Raw genomic sequence first — 23,407 nt, forward strand, 5'->3', positions numbered from 1 at the left:
TGAATACTGTCTCTGTCTGTCTGTCTCTCCCCCCCTCTCTCTCCCTTCCCCCTTCACCCTGTCTCTCTCTCTCTCTCTTCCCCCTTTACCCTGTCTCTCTCTCTCTCTCTCCCTCCCCTCCCCCTGTCTCTCTCTCTCCCTCCCTTCCCCCTGTCTCTCTCTCTCTCTCTTGGCCTCTTTCTCCTCCCCCCCTCTCTCTCCCTTCCCCCTTCACCCTGTCTCTCTCTCTCTCTCTTCCCCCTTCACCCTGTCTCTCTCTCTCTCTCTCTCTCCCTCCCTTCCCCCTGTCTCTCTCTCTCCCTCCCTTCCCCCTGTCTCTCTCTCTCCCTCCCTTCCCCCTGTCTCTCTCTCTCTCTCTCTCTCTCTTGGCCTCTTTCTCCTCCCCCCCTCTCCCTCCCTTCCCCCTTCACCCTGTCTCTCTCTCTCTCTCTTCCCCCTTTACCCTGTCTCTCTCTCTCTCTCTCTCCCTCCCTTCCCCCTGTCTCTCTCTCTCCCTCCCTTCCCCCTGTCTCTCTCTCTCTCTCTCTCTCTTGGTCTCTTTCTCCTCCCCCCTCTCTCTCCATTCCCCCTTCACCCTGTCTCTCTCTCTCTCTCTCTCTTGGTCTCTTTCTCCTCCCCCCTCTCTCCCTTCCCCCTTCCCCCTGTCTCTCTCTCTCTCCCTCTCTCTCTCTCTCTCTCTCTCTTGGTCTCTTTCTCCTCCCCCTCTCTCCCTTCACCCTGTCTCTCTCTCTCTCTCTCTCCCTCTCTCTCTCTCTTGGTCTCTTTCTCCTCCCCCCTCTCTCTCCCTTTCCCTTCACCCTGTCTCTCTCTCTCTCTCTCCCTCCCTCCCTTCCCCCTGTCTCTCTCTCTCTCTCTCTCCCTCCCTTCCCCCTGTCTCTCTCTCTCCCTCTCTTCCCCCTGTCTCTCTCTCTCTCTCTCTCTCTCTCTCTCTTGGTCTCTTTCTCCTCCCCCCTCTCTCTCCATTCCCCCTTCACCCTGTCTCTCTCTCTCTCTCTCTCTTGGTCTCTTTCTCCTCCCCCCTCTCTCCCTTCCCCCTTCCCACTGTCTCTCTCTCTTGGTCTCTTTCTCCTCCCCTCTCTCCCTTCCCCCTTCCCCCTGTCTCTCTCTCTCTCTCTCTCTCCCTCTCTCTCTCTCTTGGTCTCTTTCTCCTCCCCCCTCTCTCTCCCTTTCCCTTCACCCTGTCTCTCTCTCTCTCTCTCCCTCCCTTCCCCCTGTCTCTCTCTCTCCCTCTCTCTCTCTCTCTCTCCCTTTCATTTTGTCTACATCGAACTCTTTACTTTTTTACGATTTCCGCTGTGCAGTGCAGTTTCAAATTATGCTGTGTCATATTATGTTTGTCATATCATGCTGTTAGGTTTTTACGTGTCGTCAAGTGTGGAGTTCTTTTTTCCTATTGTCATTTGACATTCGCACGTTGTCATTTTGTTCAAACGGTGTCAATTTTTTTTTTTTTTTGTGGCGGTGCCGTCACTTCTTTAAAGTATGTGTCAGTGGCACCACTTCCGTGATTTGCTCATTGTCATTCTAACCTGTTGGCTCACGGTGACATTGTCGGGATGACCTGGCTGTGTGACTTAGTGTGAAATACCAGAAAACAATTGAAATAACATTGCGATGTCCTGGCCTACATTCAAATATCACAGAGATTTTATAAGTCATTAAACGAGCCTAAATGCAGAGCTATGGAGCCGAAACAAGAGTTTTGTATTATCTAACTAGAGCTTGTTTTTTTTTTTTTGGTTTTCTTTTATTTATAAGTTGTATAATTTATTCAAGTTTTTGTGTTTATAGACTGTTTTTTTTTTTCAAATTTGACCTGATCTTGTTCACACCGGTGGTATACCGCCAAGCCTTTTCCAATAGACTTCCTCATTACTCTTAATTTACTCCTAAGTGCTTTATGTCTTCCTCACTCCATCTCTTGACCTATTTTCCCCACCCTCTTTCTTAATTGTCTCTCTCCCCCCCCCACACCCACACACACCCTCTCACACTTTATCCCTCGACTTAGTCTCGGCTGTCGAAATCGCCTCCAAACGACCAACGGATGTGTCAACAACATTTAGAAACGGGGGGAAAGAAACGTGAGCCCGACCTGGTGTTGGAGGGGGTCCGCGAGACTTTTAACGGAGGGCGCCCCCGTGTGTGTCTTAAGTTATGTGAACAACAATTCGCACTAACTCGGGGATTGTGGAAGATTTGGAGTGCTGGTTACCACTGCACTCTGGGGCTTGTACAAGTTCACTTTATGCGCATTCTTTTCCTGGTAAGTGCCGTGTTCGCAATGTTGGATAGAGCACGAAGGGGAGGTCATTCACATGTACGATCAATATGGTGGCTGGTTACCACAAATTATCTGGGAAAAATGTTTTCTCGTTGGAAGTAATAGCCTCCCTTTATTTTTTAATTTTTTTTTTATACAGAAGTGTTTATTTTATATCACGTTGTACAACAAACTAGCCGATAGAACCGGCGTTTCCCGGGATATTTTTTTAAGGAAAATCAAAGATCTTGGCGAAATTTCTAAAGCCAAAAACTTTCATAATGAATTATTTCCTTGTCGTGCTTAAGAGTTTTTCTAAAAAAACAAAATAACTTCAAAGTTCTAAGAAGTTTCTACATCGGATTTTCCCCATACCCGACGGGGCTAGCCTTCAGCTTAGTTCGGTTTTCCGATCGCTTTTATAACCTGATTGTCTATTAGCACGTTTTGTGTATAGAAAGAATAGCCATCAATCGAGAATTTTATGCGGATTTGTTTTTCATTATTTCGCCACGGGATGGCCATACACTGTGGCGTTCATCCGAAGGCCATTGATCGTATACATATATAATGTGTATGTGTTACGGCCAAAGCCCGAAGTGTGGCCAGTACACGATTCGACCCGGCCAGTTCGCGATACGGCCGAGGCGTGTGGCCAATACCTGATGCACTTGAAATATAAAACGTTGCAATGTTTTCAAAACCTAATTATAGTATATCAAATAAAAACTCGCTTTTCTCCCCTTGTACAGTCCGCGATTATACATTGGTAATTGCAATGACGACTTCCTTTAATTAAGTTTAGTGTGATAATGTGAGCATGAACAACCATGTACACACGCGACGAGGTTTGTATGCAAGAACTCAGTTACCTATTCCATTACCATTCATACGACTATAAGCTTCAAGAGTGACATACATATAGAGTCTTTGTTCTGTCAACAAATATGTATAAATAGGTGGAGTGCACAATTAAAACACAGGTTTTGGCGCGATTGTTTATTTTCGTTACGCCAGCGGGAACGTTCTCTGTACGTGTTTCCTTGTGTACCTCTGTGACGTAGATTTGTGGCTTCAAAGCTGAGTTCGAATCCTTGTACCCTCGGAAGTGACCAGTACATCGGCTTTAAACTCAATCAACTCAGTTAAATGATGGTAAGAGACTGTTATGTTGAGTCAAAGTCTATATACTTGAAATACTTTAAGTGCCAGGACAGACAAAAGGCGTATGTGAAATCTATGATTATACGTGATAATACGTTTATAGATTCTCCGGCCTTTCTTCGGAGTAGATTGTTAGTGACATGTGTTTTCTGTACATTTCAACACTGTCTTCTTATTGGCTGTATACCACGTTGATCTTTAATACCGTTCGTTTGTGCTCATCATAAATGACGCACTACACGTGTACAGGTGATTTGTTTACCTTTGAAAAACATTTCATATTCAGGTGGCAATAACCCCATTGCTAATACACGCTGACCTACTTGGGAACCTCCCCCCCCCCCCCCGAGTCTTTTATGTATATTTTTTTAATCTGTTGAAATCCTCTCCATGTTTTAGATCCTTGTGGTTTAATAGATTCTATAAAAATGTTTAGAATGACAATTTATTTTTTTTGTTATATCCACGTTGTGTATTTAGAGGTGCAGTCTTTTGGTTCAGTTTATATTAATGTTTATACATAATTTTTTTTCATTATGTGCCAAGTAGTTTTAGGTTCAGTTCAATGGAATATGACTTAAATCTGAGTAGGTCCACCTATAGCATATGTAGTGGTTTTAATGCAACCTGGCAAGACATTTCGCTACACTATATCCATGAGTTAACTCTTTGCCTCCTAACTGACGATACAAACGTTGATTCCGCCAGAATGTGGTAAATAAATACGGAGAGAAAGAGTTAAAACGTTTACTAATGACGCCTGACTAAAGCCTGAGATATTAGTCTACATATAATTTTGTTTTTGTTTTGTAAGAGTTAATGGCCTTGGTCACGCTACTTCATACAGTAGTGGCGCACCGTACACATTTTTAGAATGTCGAGCTAGGTACATTCTTGTTATATAGCTCTTATCAACTCACTCTGTCTGTCTGGTAAAAAGTTCGAACACATTATTTCTCCCACACCCATTCTCGGATCAAGTTGAAACTTTGCACAATTATTCATTGACATAGACAAGACACGAATCAATAATAATAAAAAATAATTTTAAAATAAGCAAGAATGAGTCAATTAATAACTGCTTATTAATTATATTATTTGATACCAACAAGGGAAATTAATCCTTCAAATATTCAAATAAATATGGTTAAATATGTCGGGTTTCGATCCTTTAAAAATTGTACGTTATTTCTGCCACACCCATTCAGGGATCAAGTTGAAACTTTAAACAAAACTTGAATCAATTAAAAAGTAACCAAGTATTCAATCAGTTATAGGTAATTAATTTTGTTGTTTGATATCGAAAAAGGGAAATAACTTTCACATTCTTGAGAGATATAGTTGTAAGTGCGGAGTATTTCCACATCTGACTAGCGTAGCTTGTATGTAGAGTCTTCAAAGCAATATGGCAAGACATTTAGCTGCATTATTTAATCCAGATAAGCCGTTTGCTGATGACGTATGCCTACAATTCGACACAATCGTCTGCATTATTTTTTGTACGAGTTAACGGCCTTGGTCATCCTCCTACTTCATACAGTGGCGACGCACTTATCTACACACACGCACAGACTCTGACCTCGGGAGTTCGTCTTGGGCCATGAGGAGAGATAAATTGAGGACATGTTTCCTTTTTTTATAATTATAAGGGAGAATGAGGTCGTGGAATGTCACGGTTGAGCGGCTTCATCCAGAACATGAACCCGCCACGGTGTCTAAGTCGACATCTACCGAGCTCGCTGAGGCGAGAGGAAGACCGTTCTTTTATTTGTTTACTCAGCAGACGACCTGATGTCACGTGCTGACTGTATTACAGATATGATAAAAATAAAATCGTTTACTTTCCCAGGGTGCAACAGTGGTAAGAGATAAACTGGTGAACTTTGGGTTTTTTTCGTGGACTGGAGTTCTTGGGTGCTTTTTTTTTCTTCTTGTTGCTTAAAAAAAAACCTAAGTGTGATTTGAGATGTAAAACGTGATTGTGTTGGATCTTACATAAAAACGTGATTGTGTTGGATCTTTTATCTTTTCTTCTTGTGAGACATTTCGTTGAGTTTCAAGACACACGTAGATTTCTAAAATATCAAGTTTTATTGGTTTTGAGTTACGGGACTTTTTAAAAAATCCTCCTGGTTATTTTTAATTGTATAATCAGATTAATTTTTTATAAAGTGACCAGGTACGTGATACAGTTAATGTTAATATGTAAATAATGGTCTCAAGACGTATGTATTACAACTATTCTATTTAACCCGATAAATAGGATTATGCGGTTTGTTTACATTGTTTGTGCTCAGATATTTTGGTAATGACATTGTATTTCTTTTTTTTTTTTTTCGGTCAGAAGGAGTGTTGTGGACGGTCGTTGACTTGTAGCACCAAAACCGCTGTAGGCGTCTTATATCTTAACTTATAAAACTTGTAATAACTTGAATGACTTCTTTTGGTGAACAAAACTAAAACGAACTTTTATTACGATACTAGACATATTCAACTTGAGATCAAATGAAATAAATGTAGTAGACTTGAGTTATAAATCTCCCTCACTAACAAAAAAAAAAACACACGTCTTTTCAGTCTGGCGTCGTCTCTAGTCTAACTAGGACAGCTGACGACAGGTTCCGCTCATCTTGCATCATTCACGCTGCATAGCTAACCTCTACCCACCGTCACCATAGAAACACGCACTCCTTAACAAGGAACAGATAATTTTCCAACATGTGTTATGGGCCGCATCCCGTGTACTGGCCAAATTGCACCCTGGTGCTATTTATTAAAATGTCATTGGTTAGTGCTAACTTCCATTCCCTCCCCCCCCCCATTACTTTTAACGTTTTCTTTCGTCATGTAGCAGAAAGTTGTTCCCGCCTGGGTTTTTAAAACAACATTTAAGGTTAAGTAGACGAGTTGAAAATACAACACTGTTGTGGCGTAAATCTGTTTGCATTACTTTGCTTATACCTGACACAAATACTTGATGAACCCCCCGTAAATCTGTTTGCATTACTTTGCTTCTACCTGACACAAATACTTGATGAACCCCCCGTAAATCTGTTTGCATTACTTTGCTTATACCTGACACAAATACTTGATGAACCCCCCGTAAATCTGCTAGTCGTAGATTTCCCTCCATGTATAAAATCGCGCATAGATTTCATAGTTATAAAACAGACTGTTGTTTTTTTTATTCGTGGCCGTGATAGAAACGTAACTCTACAATCTGCTGTTACCTGAAGGTTATAAAAGAACATTTTGAGACTCCTGGACTCACTGCACACTTTGAGACTCCTGGACTCACTGCACACTTTGAGACTCCTCGACTCACTGCACACTTTGAGACTCCTCGACTCACTGCACACTTTGAGACTCCTCGACTCACTGCACACTTTGAGACTCCTCGACTCACTGCACACATCTGTTTCTTGGGTTTATTATTTGCTTGCCTGGCCTCCTTAAAGACCCGGGAAGTTATTATTTCACGGACGCCAGTTCTCTATGTCGACGGGGGGAAAAGAGAAGAGAAAAAAAAATGCTAAAAAAAAAAATGGGGGAGGGATGGTGTGGTACGTCGATATGCATTGACAATGAAATGTTGTGTTGCATGTGTTTCTAAGGGTGTGTATTAAGTGTGTCTGTGTGCAGTGATGTGTGACGTGTGTAGATAGAAGTGAGTAATACCTCCAGTCGTGAATGCATCCGCCTCCCCATTTTATAGCTAGCTCTGTGGTAACCATCAGTCTACATCAGTGTTGCCCAAACTACTGCCTGTGGGTCTTGATATCTGGCCCCCCTCTGAACGATTTATTTTGGTTGTGATGCTTCCCGTGGACCGCGTGTTTGAACTTTGACCCCCGAGGCCGGAAAATGTTTGTGCTCCATATTTTTCTTTTAACCTTGGCTCTTTGACTCTACGCGCTCTGTCTTCAGGATTCACTTTAGTCTTGTCTAAGAAAGTTCATGTCCCCTGACCACTGAGACTCTTTGGCCATATCACAAGGTCTTCTGGGCTCGAAAAGACCTTCAGGGAAGAGGAAGACAGAGAAAGCAATGGGAAAACATCAAGAAAGCAATGGGAAAACATCAAAGAAGGCAATGGGAAAACATCAAAGAAGGCAATGGGAAAACATCAAAGAAGGCAATGGGAAAACATCAAGAAGGCAATGGGAAAACATCAAAGAAGGCAATGGGAAAACATCAAAGAAGGCAATGGGAAAACATCAAGAAGGCAATGGGAAAACATCAAAGAAGGCAATGGGAAAACATCAAAGAAGGCAATGGGAAAACATCAAGAAGGCAATGGGAAAACATCAAGAAGGCAATGGGAAAACATCTAAGAAGGCAATGGGAAAACATCAAGAAGGCAATGGGAAAACATCAAAGAAGGCAATGGGAAAACATCAAAGAAGGCAATGGGAAAACATCTAAGAAGGCAATGGGAAAACATCAAAGAAGGCAATGGGAAAACATCTAAGAAGGTAATGGGAAAACATCAAGAAGGCAATGGGTAGTGATGGGAACTAAACTAATTTTTTTTAGTTAAACTAAAACTAAGTTTGAACTAAAAAAAAGTAATTAAACTTTTAGTTAATCACAAATTGAAAAAATTAGTTAAACTAAACTAAGAAATTTTAGTTAAACTTTTACAAACTATTTTGACCTTTTTTAAGGACGAAACAGCCATACATGAAAAATATAAAGCACAACCAATCTCTTTAGCTAAATGTAATAAACATTTATTTGTGCACATGAAACAAGATTTAAATGTCTTTATGGGATAGATGTAGATCTTAATAGAATCACTAGAATTAGAATACTATTATAGAAAGAAATTAGAAGTAATTGTCCAAGTTCTAATATAAGTTACCTTTAGAAGTAATGATAAAACTGCACTCTAACTAACTCGACCTAGATTCTAGAATATTCTGGATCTAGATCTAATATCTTCTGCAAACGAAATGATCAGAAACATAATCTGGATCTAGAATTAAATCTAGCTACTAGACCTAGATCAAATAATTAATATTTTAATCAAAAAATAATCTAAGAAATACTAGTTAGGCCTACTACTACTACTACTACTATATTAGTAGCATATTAGTTGAAACATTGTTATTTTCATAAACTTCAGCTATTTTTTAACGTTATATATTTCATATTCCGGTTATTGTGTTGGATACATGATGTATTATTATGTTATTAAAAGTTCTATCATTTTTTAAGAAATTCACAAAATGTTACATTAAAGTTTCAAAAATGCGTTGACGAAACAGATCTAGATCTATTTTATTACTTAGAAACCAAATTTAACAATGAAAGGGCGGGGTAAGACACATTTGACCTGTGTAACTGTAAGAGTAGATCTCGATTTATCCTTGACTATCAGATGTGTTATTTGTTCGCTAAACAACTGAAGCCTATTACGCACAAGGAAAACTCATGGCAGTCTTTTTATCTTTTATAACAACTAGTCTACATATCGACTACACACTAGCCCTAGAGCTATCTGACCAATACACACTGGTCTGCTGTCCAACTTTTAGTGTTCTACTCAAGTTCAAGTTTGTTTACTTTTGGGCAGAGAGGAAAAGGGGGGGGGGGATGAAAGTGTTACTTTTTTTTTCTAGGACTGGTTACCCGAACGCTAAGAACTGTAAGTGTAGTCATTCATTGTAGATCAAGAAATCTTGATCTCAGTATGGCAGATTATAGGCCAACGCTTCGGTACCTTCTATCAAAGGTTTAACTATTTGTTTTAGTTGAAACTATTAAAAAATGTATCTCTAGATTCTCCTGTTATTAACAAATTATAGTTTAGCGCTAATGAGTAAATTGAAACCACTAAATATTGACTTAAAACGCTTCAGATTCCCACTACAAACTAACTAAAACTAAGCACGGTGCGCGTTGTATACACACAACCACGTGACTAGGGAGGAATACGAATAGTAGAATCTCTAACTAATAGTTCTAGTCTAGTCTAATAAAGTAAAGTAATATAGATTTCAATTAATAGATCTATATTATTGACTTATAATTTTAAATTTACATCTAGATCTAAGACTAGGCTAAGAGTTAGACTCTACTTAAGACTAAGAGACTAAAATAATTAAATATAGACTATTATGCCTATAGATCTAATAGTAGTAATAGACTAATTCTAATACTAATAGACTAGACGTCACTATACTCTAGATCTATCTACTAGTAAAAAGTTTTAAAATAAAATAGAGTCGACATTTCTTTTAGATCTATAGTAAAGCAAAATTCTTTGTCTGCAGCTATACAGGAACACACTGGTGTTTAAAAAAAAAGCAACAAAATGTAGATCAATAGAAGCAAGGAATTATCAGGGTTTATCAAGCAGCGAAACTTGCTAGAAATATAATGAACACGTTTATTTTTCTCGCCTTTCAAATACATTGGGGAATAGCGACCATTATAGGGTAAAGGTCAAAAGGCTTTCTAGTGAGCTGTGCACCCTCTAGTTATTTCTCCTCTATATTATTTATTACATATATTCTCCAAATTAGATAGATCTAAATATTTATTGGTATGTCTGTTAAAAAAGTTTGTAAAATTTGTAATTAAACTTTTTAGTTTGTAACTAAAAAAAATTAATTAAACTAGGATTTTAACTAAACTTTTTTTTTTAAATTAAACTTTGGCCTTAACTAATTTTTTTTAGTTAAACTAAAAGTTAGCAACTTTTTAGTTAACTTTTGCCCATCACTAGCAATGGGAAAACATCAAAGAAGACAATGGGAAAACATCAAGAAGGCAATGGGAAAACATCAAGAAGGCAATGGGAAAACATCAAGAAGGCAATGGGAAAACATCAAGAAGGCCTGTTATTGAATGAAATTTTGTCCAAGGCAAAGGACAGAGAGGAATGGAGAATCTTGTGTGGTGCCCCATCGTTTAAACGGACTAAGGCATAGGTGAATCTGACGCATGTCAATTTGAAGTCTTTTTAAACCTCCATCTTTCGTTTGATAACACAATAGAATACGGCGCTACCTAAGAGTATATGACTTATGACATTGTTGATGCCAGACTCCACGTGTAAGAATTTGTTTCTCCGTAGGACAGTGTTACTTTAAGTTTTATTTACTGCAAAGTAAGAGCGCAGAGAGAATTACTCTTCAATTCGTATTCAAATAGTTTTAAACTCCCGGCCCCAGTAATCCAATTCATCGTATCTATAATGCAATTTCTAACATTTGTTTGGGAATTATTCAGTTTGTGTTTCCAGTTTCTAAATGTTTGGAAATTTACTCTAGGTTTAAAACCCAGGTCTGTTTAAACAACGTACATTTTTATTTTTTTTTACAGGAGAATTTGAAACCTAATTTACTCGTTAAGCCTCGCTCGCCATTGATGACGTGTATAAAGCTATTAGAGGTCTCTGTCTGTGTCTCTGTCTCTCTCTGCCTCTCTCTGTCTCTGTTAGATGGACGCTGCTGAATGTGTAATAAATTCAATCAGACAATTCCGCCTGTAACCGTCTGGTGAGTAGCCTGGGGTCATCTCTGGACAAAAGGGGGTTAAACAGAAGAATGGGGTCAGTTATGGCCGAACAATTTTGATCGACAAGTTGTCAGTATTTATCACTGCTGTCTGCTGTTCTTTAGGATAAGGACGTGGGGTGGGAGAGGAACTAGTTGTTTTTTTCAGGCAGTAACTTTTTCCCTCTGTTCAAATATTGTTATATATATATATATATATATATATATATATATATATACTAATAGGGTATTATTGATTCTGCGTTTTTAATCAATTTTGTTATTAGGAATGAACACTCAGATACACACACAGAGAATGCTTGAAACACAGGCGTTACGTTCAAACAGACCTCTCTCTCTCTCTCATCTTAAGTGTAATCTTTGAAAATGAAATAATTTCAAACACAACCGATCCATTATTTTTGGTTTATATTAACATTCTATCCATCTATCCAGCCAGCCAGCTTTTAACAGAACTGAACATTTTGTATTATAATGTAAAGCAGACTCAATGGCGTGTTGATTAGTTGTTTATATTGACATAGATTAATAGTGCAATCTAAGCATCTGTTACTAAGTTATGGTGTTCTACACGTCAATATTTGTACTGGAAAAAAAAAGTTAAAAGAAAGATAACATGACCAGATGCTACTATCAATACTAATTTTAAATGCAGCGGTGTCTAAATTTTAATTTTATGACTTCACTTTATATAAAGAATACATTAATAAGAGCTCAACAACCATAATTCTCTGTGTATCTGTGAACGGCTTATCTCCCCTTTTTCTGGAGGGAGCGGGGCATGAGGAAATAACTCTGATGTACTTGATGTAAGTCAACATACAGCCTCTCTCTTCTCTCTTTATCAACATACAGATGTGTTGATTCATTGATGTTTGTGTTTTTTAAATGTATTTGCATCATACTCTATGGTGCAGAGATTTAGATTTTTTTTTCATAGGAATAAATCTTCCAACCAAGGGAAGTAAAAAAAAATGTAGGAAAAAACTGATAATGGGGGGGGGGAAGCTTATTATAAAACATTATTGTATAGAACCCCCCCCCCCCTAAAAAAAATACTAGCACTTAGGGACATCCATAGAAGACATTTTATTGGATTCATTTTGATACAAAAGACGATATCATAATATATAGCATAATAATCATAGCACCGGATAGTAAAAAACGCCGGATATTCGGCAGAAGCCGGAGCCGGAGCGACTATCCGGTGCACCCCTATATCAATATATCTTGATGTTGTAACAATTGTGGTTCATTTCAAACTTTTTCATTGACTTTTGGGATTTTCACACTCAAAGACAATCACAGTAATCTTCTCTTTGTTTACACGTGTACAAGATCCCTTATGCGTTTTAAAGCAATACAATTCAGTATAAGAGAGTAGGCGATATGAAGAAATGTGTTGGTGATGTTATGGAAGCTGGAGAAAAAAAAAACGCTTAAGATTTATAAGAGGAAGATTGGATGAGATTTCGAGAGAAATGTACAACATAAAAATTACAGAAAATAAAATAGACAAAATAAATGATAAATTATATTTTTTTCTAGAGTGTTCTAGTTAATCTGAGTTCATTCGCGCAAAATCTATATTTCATCTACCACCGAGCACTTCAATATCACTACGCTTTTATCCCATTTCCGGTAATGGTGCGGCACTGCTGTCTCAGAATACTCCTCTCCACGCTATCGTCACTTTCTCCCTATTTTCTCTGCTTTACTCCTAATGTCGATATTAGCGCCGTAGGCATTTCCTGTTATTGTTTTATCCCCCGAGAATGACGTCATTAGTCCTCGCGCTCTACTTTTTTTTTCTGAAGGAAGTGGACAGTGAACACTTTATAATGACGTCATATTCCGATCGTCGCTAAAAAAAAATGTTTAAAAAATCCGATAATGTCATGGAATGGTGTTGAGTGAACTGAGGCTGCATAAGTTTTCATAGTTCACTGCATCGTGTCATTGCTTATTCGCAGGATCATACAGGTCTTACATAATAATGGATGAGAGTAGATACAACATATTTGTGTTCGAATCCAGTCGGCTTTTTTTGTCAAATGTTTTAACTCCTGGAGAGAGAATAAATTTGGGAGGGGCAAGATAGCGTATTTTAAAAAAATAAAAAATTAATTAGATTTTTTTAATTAACTTGCAGAATTTCTTATCTACCTCATTTTCTTACTTTATATCCCTTTCTTACTTTCCAACGTTTCTTACTTTTCATCACTTTCTTACTTTTCATCACTTTCTTACTTTCCATCACTTTCTTACTTTTCATCACTTTCTTACTTTCCATCACTTTCTTACTTTCCATCACTTTCTTACTTTTCATCACTTTCTTACTTTCCATCACTTTCTTACTTTCTATCACTTTCTTACTTTTTATCACTTTCTTACTTTCCATCACTTTCTTACTTTTCATCACTTTCTTACTTTCCATCACTTTCTTACTTTCCATCACTTTCTTACTTTCCATCACTTTCTTACTTTCCATCACTTTCTTACTTTTCATCACTTTCTCACTTTTCATCACTTTCTTACTTTCCATCACTTTCTTACTTTTTATGACTTTCTTACTTTTCATCACTTTCTTACTTTTCATCACTTTCTTACTTTCCATCACTTTCTTACTTTTCATCACTTTCTTACTTTCCATCACTTTCTTACTTTCCATCACTTTCTTACTTTTTATGACTTTCTTACTTTTCATCACTTTCTTACTTTCCATCACTTTCTTACTTTTCATCACTTTCTTACTTTTCATCACTTTCTTACTTTCCGTCACTTTCTTACTTTCCATCACTTTCTTACTTTCTATCACTTTCTTACTTTTTATCACTTTCTTACTTTCCATCACTTTCTTACTTTCTATAACTTTCTTACTTTCTATCACTTTCTTACTTTTCATCACTTTCTGACTTTCCATCACTTTCTTACTTTCCATCACTTTCTTACTTTTCATCACTTTCTTACTTTCCATCACTTTCTTACTTTTCATCACTTTCTTACTTTTCATCACTTTCTTACTTTCCATCACTTTCTTACTTTTTATCACTTTCTTACTTTTTATCACTTTCCTTAATGACACTTTTGTTGTTGTTGATGCCCTACCGTTTCGTAAAAAAAAGCTTTTGTTCTGGGAGGGAGGCGTCCTGGGGACTCGAATATGTCTCAATATTGGATTTACTAAAACGGACGTTACAGAACATGAAAATGGTAAGTGCTTTCTTGTTGTAATCGCTGACTTCAACCTTCTAACAACCTGCACACCAACCTTTAACCTTTTAACCCCCAAGTAATAATTATGAACAAAATCGACATACGCCCGTTAAAAAATAATCATAGAAAATTCACTTTTTTTTTTTAATGGTTTTTTTTTGGGGCCAGTAAGTTTCTTGTTTTTGTTTTTCTCCCCCCCCCCGACTTGTCGATTTCCAGTACCCCCTGGAGGACCAGGTTAGCTCGTTAACCTTTGCTGGTGACCTTTTTCCTGGGAGCTTGGTTAAATCAAAGATCTCATTATCTGTCTATTACTTCCAAGTTTTGGCTTTGGATTACTTTTAAAAAAAAATACATTGACATGGTGAAGAAAGACTTTCATTGATAGACTTTGAAAGAAGACGAAAAAAAGGGTTTGCCCTGGAATTATGGTCCCTAGTGATTAAAAAAGGTCATGTCAGTGAATACAAGTGACATGGACCAATGTCTGGAATGTTTTGTTTTTTTTCTTTTTACTCCTGACTTGCTGGTACAACGCGTTTAAAAAAAAAATAGAGAGGGAGTGGAACAGTAGGGAAATGGGAGGCTCGATCTGGAATCTCAAAGGAATCGTGGCTTCTTGGAATTTCCAATAAGAACTCACTGATGAGAGAATGCAATGTAAATTTCCGAAAAAGAAATCCAATTCGAAAGCTTGTATAGATTTAAGGGCATATAGGTTTGTGCAGGGTTTCCCAAAACTTCTGTAACACTTCTCATATTGTCATATTGTAAAAAGTATTGATAATATAGATGTAGTATCGATTTTTTTTGTTTGAAAGTGTAATAGACTTGCTTGCAAACATCAGTTTATCTTTGAAGTGGTCGACTTGCCAGTTTTCCTTACCTCCTATGACATATTTCTTTGTATGCTCATGTAAATATGTGTACAAAGAGTACACCGTCAATGTTTTTGTGACCCTGTTTATGGAAAAAAATGCCAGCCGCACAGCTAGTCCAGCTTAAATGTCATATTTACTGCGAATTTAAAGTGGATGGATAGACAGGTACAGTGTGCCAGTAGAGTGAGCTTAAACTCGTCTTGGAGCTGTTGTTTTAGCAGCTCTTCTGTATCATTTTGGCTCTGTCTCTCCAACTGTCTGAACCGATCGCTTGAGATAACGCATATGCCTCTGTTGTATTTTTACAAAGCTTATAGTAACTCACTCTGTCTGTCTGTGTGAATACTAGGATACTTTTAGGTTTTTTAAAGCAAGTTAGATTTTTACAATTACAACATATTCTGATCATAAAAAACTTTAGCAGGCCATTTTAAAAAACATTGTCTAAATCTGTCAATCATAAATTTCAGTGTCAGGATCGAGCTCTTTTTTTTTCCATTTGAAATTAGCCCATTTCCAACAACTGTGTCCTTTTTTTTCCATTTGAAATTAGCCCATTTCCAACAACTGTGTCCTTTTTTTTTCCATTTGAAATGAGCCCATTTCCAACAACTGTGTCCTTTTTTTTCCATTTGAAATTAGCCCATTTCCAACAACTGTGTCCTTTTTTTTCCATTTGAAATTAGCCCATTTCCAACAACTGTGTCCTTTTTTTTCCATTTGAAATTAGCCCATTTCCAACAACTGTGTCCTTTTTTTTTTCCATTTGAAATTAGCCCATTTCCAACAACTGTGTCCTTTTTTTTCCATTTGAAGTTAGCCCATTTCCAACAACTGTGTCCTTTTTTTTCCATTTGAAATTAGCCCATTTCCAACAACTGTGTCCTTTTTTTTTCCATTTGAAATTAGCCCATTTCCAACAACTGTGTCCTTTTTTTTCCATTTGAAGTTAGCCCATTTCCAACAACTGTGTCCTTTTTTTTTTCCATTTGAAGTTAGCCCATTTCCAACAACTGTGTCCTTTTCTTTTTCCTCTATACCTCTCTCTACCCTCCCGTCAATAGACCATATCGCCAACTAAATGCTGTGACTGATTCTTTCTCAAATGACACCCAATGAAGGATCTTTGACGTCACAGAAGATTTTTTTTCTTTTCTAGTTTGTATCTCCTCATTTCGTCCTAGTTTTCCAATTCATTTGTTCATCTTCGTGTATGTGTGTGTGTGTGTGAGAGAGAGAGAGAGAGAGAGTGAGTTTGTGTGTGAGAGAGAAGCCCCGCTTCCAGTCTGTAGGAAGATGTCGCAAGAACAACGTCACTAATCGAGGAATGTCTCGTATTTTCCTTGCTGTGGAAGAGACATTCGCCCATACTGTCTCGTGCTCTGTTCTTTTGCTACTCTAACACACACACGCGCGCACACACACACACAAATGTGTGATTAGTCTAGGTCAGGTCATTCAATTTTACAAAAAATAAAAATTGGCATAAATGTCTGTAATGTTAGCAGAGGCGCGGCTAGGATTGGCGTCACACTGTACTTTATTTAAACTATCATTATTATTATTAAACGTCCGAAAAGTTTGTTCTGGTATCTTGTTAATGTCAAAATGATTGCTTCCCTCCTTTTTTTGTGTGTGTATCTGTGTCGGCCCAAGATAATTTTGCTAAATGTGATCCCCATTCCTCTCACCCCTCCCCTCTCCTCTCCCAGCTAAACCAGTGCTACACAATGGGAATTTCAGGCCTTGCAATATACGGGGCAGATGATGTTAAGGTCATGTTTCTTTGGCCAACGCTTAACGAGCCGGGCGTTATGTGGCCAGCACAACAACCAAGAGCCATTACTTTCCCCAACTAAAGTCAGGTACCCATTAGAGTTGGGTGGACTCAGGGGCAACATAAAAAATTTCGAAATTCAAAATCCCAGTCTTCAACGAGATTCGAACCCAGGACCTCAGGTTCGGATGCCAAGCGCTTAACCATTCGACCACTGCTACACTGTGAGAATTTACTGCTACACAGTCGGAATTTATTGGTGGATTGGTCGATATGGAAGTCATCCGATTGATTAGTTAAGTGCAACTAGTGGTCGAGAGGCCAAGTGCGCTTGAACTTGGCTTGGCTTGGCTACCTAGAAGAGGCTCGAGGTTCGACACCCGACTCGTGTTTACTGAGCGCCTTAAAGGCAGCATGGAAAACCAACTCCTAGACACCCCCCCCCAACTGGTCCACAAAAGAGATTGGACCAAAAGCGCTCTGAGCATGCTATAAGCATGAAAGTAGCGCTATATAAAAGCTATAATAATAATAATATATAATATATCAATTCAACAAATTAACTCTGTGAACAAAAGAACCTAGAAAGAATGCTCATGTTCCTTTCAGAGACTTGTCTCCCTTGTTCTCCCATCGCTGAAACAGAATGTCCTAAAATTCTGGGAAAAACAAAAACACACAAAAAAAAAAAACTACTTTCGCTGTGATTGTACTCCCATTGGGTTGGATAGGCCGACACTTTATTTTTAGTCCACTGGGTGTTCCGTAATAGATCATGTGTTGACATGCCAACTTCAGATAGGCTGAAACTTTATGTAACAAACGTGTAAAAATGTCTCTCGAAAATATTAATCCATCTTAAAGCTATAGTTTGTCAGTTTAAAAAAAAAAATGGCATGAGATGATTTTGCCGTAGGCAATACAATTTTAATCCGTATGAAGCCAGTTGAGGTGGAGGAAAGGTGTGTGTGTGTGGGGGGGGGTGCAATATTTCTCTTTACAAAGTGATCACTGTGAACAAGGTGATTTTTTTTTTCTTTTAAAATTTCTACAAACTTACTAGAAGAAGAAATTAAGCGATTGCAATATGCCTGGCACTTTTAAAAAAAACATATGAAGTAATGTGATAACTTGAAGACCGCACCACTAGCCAAGAGATTAGAGACAGTGTTACTTCAGCGATTGGACCCCATGATGACCTGCTAACTATCGTAAAAAAAACGCAAGCTAAAAATCTACGGCTTCAAGGCTCGCTAAGACCTTCCTTCAGGGAACAAAACCAGGAAAAAGATGAAGAGGCAGTGAGAGAAAGCGATGGGAGGACAACACAAAAGAATGGGCGTGCATGCCATTGAAAGAGGTTCTAAACAAGGCAAAATGCAGGGAGGAATGGAGAAAGACCCTTGCTTGGTGCCCCAACGGTCCAACAGACTAAGGGATAGGTAAAGGTAAAAAAAAATGAAGTTTGTAAATGAGTGTTCTGTGTTTAAGTAGGCAACACTTGTGTCGTGACACATACACAGAGAGAACATGTGTCATGTCACAGCCTCCCTTGTGTCGTGACACATACACAGAGAGAACGTGTGTCATAAACACATCATTGAGGCACCCAGCAATAGCTTGATGTTTCACAGCCTCCCTTGTGTCGTGACACATACACGGAGAGAACATGTGTCATAACACATCATTGAGGCACCCAGCAATAGCTTGGTGTGTCACAGCCTTCCTTGTGTCGTGACACATACACGGAGAGAACATGTGTCATAACACATCATTGAGGCACCCAGCAATAGCTTGATGTGTCACAGCCTCCCTTGTGTCGTGACACATACACGGAGAGAACATGTGTCATAACACATCGTTGAGGCACCCATCAATAGCTTGATGTGTCACTGCCTTCCTTGTGTCAGAATGAGTTCGTCACTAAAGTCCCCTTAAATTAGGATCAACCAATTTCGTAAGTAACATCGTTTTCTATCCACATCTCCGCTGCGTCCTTTTTTTTAATCCCCCGAGGGTGGGGTGGGGGGCTTAGGAAACAGGACGTTAGGTCGCCTCCGTCATGTCACTAACGACGACTGCCTATAAGCTGCTGACGCTGGGCTCATTTTATCGCTGAGCCAGCTCCTCGCCAAGCTCTTGTCAAGTTGTTTGAAATCTTGAGTAGTAAAAACAATATGTGTTTCTTAGTAGGACGTGTCGCCTTACTGCATTGATGTGATTAGTTAGAGTTACTGCATTACTTCATTCATGGGAATCGTTAGATTTACTTCATTACTTCATTAATGTGATTCGTTAGTTATTGCATTGATGTGGTGATTCGTTAGAGTTACTGCATTACTTCATTAATGTGATTAGTTAAGAGCTACTTCATTAATGTGATTAGTTAGTTACTGTATCAAAGTGATGGAGTGAATGCATTAATCTGATTAATTAGGTTACTTTATTAATGTTTTTAGACTTACTCCATTAATGTGAAACGAGTGTATATAATCTAGATCAGCGGTTCTCAACCTTTTATGCTCGACGACCCCTTTTTACAATACCCGACTCTGCCGCGACCCCCCCCCACACACACACACACACATACAGCAACAGAACTATGAATAGAAGAATCGACAATAACAATCCATATTTTCAATGGTCTTAGGCGACCCCAAGGGGGTCGCGACCCACAGGCTGAGAACCCCTGATCTAGATGGAAGATCGTTACAATGAGCTTCTATTCTTTAACGCTCAGACTAATTTGATGCTCAGGCCTGTGTACATTAGTTAGTACAATAGGTTGTCCAAATACCAAAATAGACATACACAAAAAATATTGTTCCTTAAAAGAAGTTAGCTTACACAGTAATATCTCTCTCTCTCTCTCTCTCTCTCTCTCTCTCCGAGTGAGTCTCTTCAATATAATACTAGTAAATATAAGAATTTATCTCACCCTCTACTTGCTTACTTGTATAACAATTTAACCTCTAGGTCTGCGAATCGGATATGACATTTAATACCCTGACATATAAGGGCCCCATATCTCATAGGGCCTTATCAAGTCTATATCCGGTCCTTTTCCTTCTCTCTCTCTCTCTCTCTTTCTCTCTCTCTCTCCCTCGCTCTCCTTGAAGGATTGTTTTATTGAACTGACTGTTTCGTTGTGATAACTTCAAGTTTGAGTGCCTCCACCTCCGGCTCGATTAACGATGGCTTCACAGTTCGTGCTTGCTTAGGTACAGTGGGCGAGATCACTTGCAGTTTCGTTTTGGGTGTCTGCCACTTCCGTTCTGTCAAGCGTATGTCAACGTCGACATGGCACGGGGGGCGGGTTATGTTAATAAGGTTGTGTGTGATTACTTTACCGGTGACAATTGATTGGTACTGGTAGTTTGTCTTGTCTTCTGACACTACCAGGGGTTAGAATCAGTGTGCATGTGTGCAGCTTTGCAGCGCACTGATATTGTCAAGGTTAGAGGTTCACCCCCCCCCACCCCGTATCTACTCGTGACTTGATTTATTGAACGAGGCGAATGTCAAGTTGCCATGCCTTGTTAGGCCTGCGTGACTATTTCCCGCTCCTTGTTCTCTACTTAAGGTCTAAGTTTTATGGAAGAGACAAATGTGTATTCATAGCGAGCAACGCGGAGTAAATTTAATTTTATTCATTTTTCGCTTACCATTTTATGTTCAGGTTTTTTTTAAAAAAACTTTTTGATTAATAAATAAATATAGGATAGCTCCAGATATCCGCTTGCGTCATACGACGTTAGTTACCAATGGGTCACTAATACATTTTTATGTTGGAGTTTCATTCATAAATCGAAAAACTATTGGTGTAAGTCTTTTACATAGCAATTATTGACCAAAAAACAAAATAGCATAATTGTGTTTTTAAATATATTAAATAGACAAAATGTCATTTTAGATAAGAGATTCACGTGCGTTCTGTTTTGAGAACCCTTCAAGTCCTAACTGTTGACACCAGACAGCGTGCAGGCTTTGTTTTGAAGCTCTCCACACATCTTGATCTAGATCTATATGCCGAGTGGCAGTGATGACAGGCTGGTACCGTAGCACCGAACTCACCATTCTCTCCCCCCCCCCCTCTTCTGTTGACTATCTGTTGATCTATCTGTGCTGTGTAGACTGTTATCCCAACTGCCACCCCGGTATGGTTCAGTTCTGCCAGGCTGAATGACGTTGAAGAGGTTCCACTCTCTCCTATTTAGCCCTCGCTCTCCCCTTGTTGACAGAACTATGAAACAGGGGCAAACAATCCGCTGTATTCCCACACGAGTTTATTATCTCTAATTCTTTAGTGGATCAAATGTAGGCCAAGAACAAGGGAGGCTAGTCCTATTATAAACAAAGAACTAAAATGTTTTGAATCTAGACGTGTAGCTTTTTTTTTTCTTTTAATGTCACGCGTGGAATTTGGAATGTGCACTTCGTACATGTCGTCTTCTGATTTAACTTCTGCTGTGTTAATGGGGAATCGTGACGGGCGCAAGGTGAAATTGTATTATATCCACAATTTGTAAGACGTATCAGGGTCTATGTAGCACAAGTGCCTGAGATTTACTGGCGAAAGTAAAATATTTGGATCTAGATCTAGTTCTCGTTGTGCTGGCATTGCGTCACTATAGTACGCCGTTGTTCATGGAATTAAAGTGACATACATCTGATATATGGGTTACTTGGTATAGAGAAGCAACACGAATAGTTTTAATTTTACTGTCGCGACAATTTCCAATAGTGGACTTGTTCAATTGTGTTATTTCTTGTGGCATGCTCTGAAAGTGAACACGCGTTCTGGAATTGTGTGTGGTTTTATTTTCTGCAGGATATTTCTAGGTCTAAGGTATCAAGTACTAAGTCAAGATCTGGTTCTAGTATATTGTTTTGTTTTCTATTTTGTATAAATGCTTAAACGATCATTGAATATAATTTGGTGAGTCCTGAGAGAATTTTTGTTTTGGCTAGGGTCAGTTCCTGGTCACTTTGTGTTATCGTCATCTATCCCTTGACTTTCGTCGTAGGGGTACTGTTACAGTCCGCGTAACCGAATCCCTCCACTACTTCCCGGTCAGCAGCTGTTTTTTTTAGCAGGATATCAAGTGAGAGGCCGATCCATTCTTTTATCTTATCCTGTCAGCTTTTCTTTGGACGACCCTTTCTTCGTGCTTCCTTAACTGTACCTTGAAGAATGACTTTTGCTAGTGAGTCATGTTCTAATATTAAGCATATCATACACCTGAACGTCTTTAGGGGGACAAAATGGAGGACGATGGTAGACTGAGAGTCGGATATGTCACACTTTATCTCAATGACTGCCGGACAGAAGGACATGACACCCCCCCTTTCCAAATGGAGTCCTCCTTTCTCTTGATGTCTGAAAATAATCTAACGTGGCTTTATGACTTTCGAAATGATAAGAGCTTGTCCTAAAAAGCTCTTCTAAATTGTATAAAAATTATTCACGGTAAATTTAAAGTCATACTGTACACGTATTCTCATTATTTATAAACGTAAGCCTTTTGCGTGTTTAAAACAAAAAAGGTATAACAGCTATGGACTACTTCGACTCGAAATGTTACATTGATGTGCTTTTTTCCAACGACTTTATTTATAGATGTAGATCTATATTGGAGAAAGAACGAGGCGTTTTAAAAACTCAAAATAATCTCTTGAATCAGAAGAGTTCTGACTTGCTTTCATCCCCCGTGGCGCTGTAGGAGTCTCATTATTTCCGAGGCGTTTTGAAGTTATCTCTCTCCCGTGGTCGTCCTCTTGTAGCTCCTTTCCTCGGCGGCCCACTGAGATAAACGCCAGGAGATACAAAACGATATAAAGTGATAAGCGTGAAACCATTTTTTAATATTTAAGTGGGCCGGGATGATGTGGCGCCCTCCAACCCCTTGAACCCCGGAGGAAGAAGAGAGTGTGGACCTGTTGTGAACTATTTCTTCTCGGAGTTTCCCAATCAAAGTTTTGTAAAAAAAAAATTTAACAATCCCCTACGTTCTATTTCTATTACCTGGCCTCCCTATAGTATAGAATCTATAGATAGTGCAGATCACTGATGCTCAACCTTTCTCTGCAATGGGGTTGAGGGGGGCATCTACATTTTTGATACATGTGTCAAGGTCCGAAATTTAAAAAAAGTTAACTTCAACGGAACTGTCCTCTGCGACTTCATTCTGCAATGTGTACAGAAAGGGGGCCGGAAATGACTTGCTTTATGGCCGGATATGTCCGGCCGTAGTTTTTGCCCTATATCTAGGAATACCCCCACCTCTTGAAGACAAAACCAAATCTATCTAATAAGCATGCGAACCACACATTTAGACCCCATGGTGCTTGATGGCCTTTCTCCCTAGTTTTTTTGTTTTTTTTTTTACATTTTATTTTAGAGGTCTTGTATCTGCTCTATTCCTTCTCGCTTGTTGGGGGCTTGTATTGACCTTAAATATCCATGAATTGTTCTATTCAAGGGCTCATCTGGGCCTGATGGTGTCCAGTTCGAATCCCGTTGACTGGTGTAGATTTGAGGTTACCGATCAGTTTTCTCGCTTAAAATCGATTGCAGCAG

At 38.8% G+C, this 23,407-nt stretch overlaps 1 protein-coding gene across 4 annotated transcripts in view; it reads left to right on the forward strand.

Annotated features, from left to right (window-relative positions):
* LOC106068426 (SLIT-ROBO Rho GTPase-activating protein 1-like) overlaps positions 1–23,407 on the forward strand; it is a 163,903-nt gene that overhangs the window by 41,179 nt on the left and 99,317 nt on the right. Inside the window, exon 1 of one of the 4 annotated variants that reach the window (XM_056027733.1) lies at positions 5,378–5,606. The exons of 1 other annotated variant lie outside the window; for it this stretch is intronic. The gene's annotated coding sequence lies outside the window, so the exon portion shown is untranslated. Of the gene's footprint in view, positions 1–5,377; positions 5,607–21,194; positions 21,677–23,407 lie in introns of those variants that run through there. 2 more of the 4 variants (XM_056027734.1, XM_056027732.1) reach the window with 2 other exon arrangements.

Source organism: Biomphalaria glabrata, chromosome 4, assembly GCF_947242115.1.
Source record: "Biomphalaria glabrata chromosome 4, xgBioGlab47.1, whole genome shotgun sequence".
In the NCBI taxonomy this organism is placed as follows: Eukaryota; Metazoa; Mollusca; class Gastropoda; family Planorbidae; genus Biomphalaria; species Biomphalaria glabrata.